This window comes from Malus domestica, chromosome 14, assembly GCF_042453785.1.
Source record: "Malus domestica chromosome 14, GDT2T_hap1".
In the NCBI taxonomy this organism is placed as follows: domain Eukaryota; kingdom Viridiplantae; phylum Streptophyta; class Magnoliopsida; order Rosales; family Rosaceae; genus Malus; species Malus domestica.
In genome coordinates this window covers 9,838,149-9,843,962 of record NC_091674.1, presented here as the reverse complement: position 1 = coordinate 9,843,962, position 5,814 = coordinate 9,838,149, and positions in this window count along the sequence as shown.

Here is a 5,814-nt window from a genome sequence, read left to right as displayed (position 1 = left end):
GTTTCAGGTTTTAGGAGTAATTTGGTCCCCTTGCCGATTTTGCGAGATATTTTCTCCCTTTTTGCCAAATTTTGGGAATGTTTTGTACTTCCTTTACTTGATTTGTGCCACATGTCATTGATGACTTGTCTATTTGTGATGAGTCATATGTCACATGGAGCTTTGTGATGCATCATTTTTATGCAAAGAAATTTACATGTCTACAAATGCCACCCACTTCAATGCGCATTGTAGGCATGTGCTTGTCTCATGCAAGAAATGTGTTTTGAAGTCCCGCAATGTGAATGTTCTAACTCAAGGGTCATTGAGACTTGATCTTGAATTAGTTTGCTTCTTCAAATGCCGTAAAGGATACTTCTTGAATTGAAATGATGCATTTCATCAAGGGCCATAGAGGTGTATATCTTGAATTGAAATGATGAATTTCGTCAAGGGCTGCTGAGGCGTATTTCTTGAACATAATATTTCTTCAAGGGCCGTTGAGGCTTGGTCTTGAATGAAATGAAAATTTTCTTTAAGGGCCGTAAAGGCTTGATCTTGAATGAAAAATTTGAAAATGGACAAATCGGCACATATTTATTGTGCGTATTGATTTTCCATAATTTTTGGCAAAATACATTTGGTGCATTTTGAGACTTGGATTTTTCCTTGTGGTTGTGGTAAAAATGATTTTCCTTCCTTTAGTAGGAACCTCCTTTAATTTTGGTAACGAAGGTGATTTCTTTCAAGGTGTTGGAAAGTTTTAATGCATGTCTTTTGATGAGTAGGATTTGCATTTTTTTTTTCTTTCCCCTTTTTATTTCCATGGAAAAAAGAGTGTTTTCGCTTTTGGTTTAGGAAACTTGAAGACTTGTCCTTGCTTGGAGGGATTTCCTCTTGTATTTTGGCAAGGAAATGTACTTTCCTTTAATGTTTTGGAAATTTTGAAGCCGTTTCCTAATTTCTTTGTTTCCTTTTCGTTTCTTTACTGATTTTTGTTGACAAAATAGCATTTTTTGCATGAAATTTGCTTCCTTCTTGTAGCTAGAATGTGCTTCCTTATTTTGATTTTCCTTTTGCTATTTGGTATGTATTCCCCTTATAGCATTAGGAAGTAATTGACCCTTATTTATAGGGTAATTGGGTGTGTGTTTTTGTCACACAATTCCTTGCCGTGTACTACCCCTGTGCTTGCTGCCTTGCCTTGTTGCAGTGTTGTCGTGCCGTTGTTGCTGCTTGGTGTTGTTGCAGTACGTCACTTTTTACCGTGTGGTGCTATACAAAAGACTACAATGGGGTTACATTGTGGTGCCTTTTGGTCGTAGTTTTCCTTGGTGGTGACGTTGCCATGCAATGCAAGAAATTGATTGCGTAGTTGCATTGCGGTGTTGTGTAGTATGATTGCCTAGCACTTTGGTTTTCTTTGCTATTGTAGCATGCTTTGAAGGACCGTTTTGTAACTATCTTCTTTGCCATGCTGCTAAAGTTTTTGTGGCTAATTTCTTTTCGTTGTTGAGACTTGATCATTGTCATCCATCAACGCTTGCAAGGCCTCATAGATGATTCACACCTTCTTTTCTTGGACTTGTCTTACCTTACGAGTCTTTGCTCTGGGTATGTTTCTTTGCGGCAAGGAGATTGATGTATTGTTCAGCTGTATTGTCCTCACTGTTTCAGTAGGCAATTTGTTTTGTCCAGCATTTGCCAGGCAAGCTGAAGGAGAATGCATAATGGGTATCCTTGCAAGCCGTGTATATGTATTGGGAGTCTTGTACCCGTTCATGCACAAATGCTTTTATCACCCTATCGACCAAGGATGAGTTCAAGGGTCATCCGATGACTTGTGCCTACGTTGGTTGGTGGTCAAAGGTACACCATAAAGACTTGAGGATGGCAAGTAGCACCAATTCCTCTCATTCACACAATGATGTGCTGAGAGAGGGTTGCTATGTGGTTCCTATGCAGCTGGCACCTTTTGATTGTGCGAGAGCAGCTCCCATGCAAGATGGACCTACGACTTTAGCTCATTAACGCATGTGCTTGTCTTCTTAACACTCAGATGCTTATAAAGAGGTGGGTGACAAAGTTGACTAGCACGAAGATGAACTTATTTTGCAGCAGTGTCAACAAGCTTTGAATAAGCGATCGCTTGAAGTGCTCAGGATGACAGCAATGTCAATTTTCATCATAAGAAGAAGAAAGTGTTTAGGCCTCCTCAATTTGATGGACATGCGTCACTTGAGAAAGACGTATGTATTTCCTCATTTTCTTATGATTTCTTTTGCTTTTATTGATTTATCTTTTGTTTCTAACATCTTTCTTTGTCTTCTTTAGGCTGGGCCCTCTTGTTCCTTTGATTTGGCGAACATGGGTGTTCATTCCTTTATGGTGTGGAAGTTGTTTTACTGCTCGAAAGTCAAATCCCCTCACTAAGGATGGCTATACAAGAAGGCTTGACTGAGGAGGAAAGTGCAAGGCCACAACTTCAAGAGTTAGAAGCAATCGACAAAAGAAGGCTCAAAGCTCAACAACACTTGGAATGCTACCAAGCACGGCTATCCTAGGAATTCAACAACAAAGTCCACCCAAGGTCCTTCCAAACTGGAGATCTTGTCTCAACATTATGAAGGCATATCATCACAACTCACAAGACAAAAAATGAGTTCACATCAAAGAGGGACGGACCTTATGTATTACAAGAGGTCTACACCAACGGCGCCTACCTAATCATGGCAGAAGACGACTTAAAGATCAGCCCCATCAACGGCAGGTTTTTGAAGCGCTACTACCCTTAAACCAAACAAATAAAGCTCCTCGTCTGCCTGAGCCTAAACTGCACACGGCAACAATGCTTCTTGTTCACACGAGCAGCGACACTCAACGCTCTTGGCCCGCAAGAGCATAAACTGTATATGGAAAAATCACCATAAAAAAATCCATCACTCATTTGAACTACGCCATGACTTGATCCCTCCTCAACCAAGGGTATGTACACTAGTACAAAAACATGTTTGCGCGACGTTTTGTGTGTCGTGAAAGATTCTGGAGCCAAACCAAGAATGCTTTACTGCTTTTTTCCCATCTTTACGCAACTCAGGTACACCTACGCCACACAAAGCTATTTTGCGCAACGAATGCACAACTTTGTCGCGCAAAGTCAACGACTTTATGGTATAACATAAGATTTTGTAGTATCCACTTGTGTAAATATTTTAAATTGACGATCAAATTAGTTTATTGTATTCATATAGGATCAATGAATGTAGCTGTAAAAAGTCATCAAAATCAGAGTTAAAACAACCGTTAAATCGTGATTTTTCGTTTATACCTATCGAAAAGGTTTGCCCTGTTACCTGAGAAATTGAATGGTATGTATATTTACTAAGTAGCTTTAAATTTCTGATTGTAGTTCGGTTCGGGTCTTTGTTAGAATAATATATTATTGGGTTGTATGTAAACAAAATAAAATAAAATAAAAACTAAAAAAAATATTGAATTTGAATGGAATAAAGTCACATTTTCAGTAAATTTTATAATAATTTAAAAAAAAATACCTTGCTCGACGAAGGTTCACCTCCATTGCGCAAAATTTTTATTTTTATTTTCCTTTTCCTTTTCTATTGGGGTTCTTGCATTGCCTTTTTCTATTGTTGTATCCACTTGTGTAAATGTTTTAAATAGATGAAAGAATAGTTTACAGTATTCATATAGGATCAAGGAGTGTAGCTGTAAAAAATCATCAAAATCGGAATTAAAACTACCGTTAAATCGTGATTTTTCGTTTATAACCATCGAAAAGGTTTGCCTCGTTACTGGATCTCTAAATGTTTGTTTTTTGTGATTTTTTGTGTAAGCGATCTGTAATTATATACAAACAAGTTTGACGGTTGGATTGTTCAAACTAGTTTCGTACAATGCATATCCCATCAAAACAATAGATTCACTAACACTTGGAGTTTATTTATACTTTCATTAAGTATAACATAAGATTTGTGGTATCCACTTGTGTAAATGTTTTAAATTGACGATCGAATTAGTTCATTGTATTCATATAGGGTCAAGGATTGTAGCTGGAAAAAATCATCAAAATCGAAGATCAAATAATCGTTAAATTGTAATTTTTCGTTTATAACAGTCGAAAAGGTTTGTCTTGTTTCTTGATCTCTGAATATTCTAAATTGATGATTGAATAGTTTACAGTATTCATATAGGATCAAGGAGTGTAGCTGTAAAAATCATCAAAATCGGAGTTAAAACTACCGTTAAACGTGATTTTTCCTTTATAACCATCGAAAAGGTTTGCCCCGTTACTTGATCTCTAAATGTTTGTTTTTTGTGATTTTTGGCGTATGCGATCTCAAAGTATATACAAACAAGTTTGACGGCTGGATCGTTGAAATTAGTTTCGTAGGATGCGTATCCCATCAAAACGATAGATTCACTAACACTCAGAGTTTATTTATACTTTCAGTACGTGTAACATAAGATTTTGTGGTATCCAATAGTGTAAATATTTTAAATTGGGGATCGAATTAGTTCATTGTATTCAAATTGGATCAAGGAGTGTAGCTGTACAAAATCATCAAAATCGGAGTAAAAAGTACATTTAAATCGTAATTTTTCGTTTATAACCGTAAAAAAGTTTTGTCCCGTTACTTCATATCTGAACGATTGTTTTTTGCAATTTTTGGCATATGCGATCTTGAATTATATACAAACAAGTTTGACGGTTGGATCGTTGAAATTAGTTTCATACAATGCGTATCCCATCAAAACAATAGATTCATTAACACTTGGAGTTTATTTATACTTTCATTATATATAATATAAAATTTTGTGGTATCTACTTGTGTAAATGTTTTAAATTGATGATCGAATTAGTTTATTGTGTTCATATAGGATCAAGGAGTGTAGCTGTAAAAAAAATCATCAAAATCAGAGTTAAAACTACCGTTAAATCGTGATTTTTCGTTTATAACCATCGAAAAGGTTTGTCCCATTACTTGATCTCTGAATGTTTGTTTTTTTGCTATTTTTTGCGTATGCAAACTCAAATTATATATAAAGAAGTTTGACGGTTGGATCGTTGAAAGTAGTTTCGTACATGCATATCCCATCAAAACAATAGATTCACTAACATTTGGAATTCATTTATACTTTCATCAAGTATAACATAAGATTTGTGGTATCCACTTATGTAAATGTTTCAAGTTACGATTGAATTAGTTTATTGTCTTCATATACGATAAAGGAGTGTACCTGTAAAAAAATCATCAAAATCGGAGTTAAAACTACCGTTAAATCGTGATTTTTCGTTTATAACCATCTAAATGGTTTGTCCTGTTACTTAATCTCTGAATGTTTGTTTTTTGAAGATTTTTGGCGTATACGATCTCGAAGCATATACAAACAAGTTTGACGGTTGGATCGTTGAAATTAGTTTCGTAGAAAGCGTATCCCATCAAAACGATTGATACTCTAACACTCAGAGTTTATTTATATTTTCATTACGTATAACATAAGATTTTGTGGTATCCATTAGTATAAATATTTTAAATTGACAATTGAATTAGTTCATTGTATTCATATTGGATCAAGGAGTTTAGCTATGAAAAATCATCATCGGAGTTAAAACTACCTTATAATCATGATTTTTTGTTTATAACCGTCGAAAAGTTTTGTCCCCTTACTTGATATTTGGATGATTTTTTTTTTTGCAATTTTTGGCGTATGCGATCTTGAATTATATACAAACAAGTTTGATAGTTTTATCGTTTAAACTAGTTTCGTACAATACGTATCCCATCAAAACAATAGATTCACTAACACTAGGAG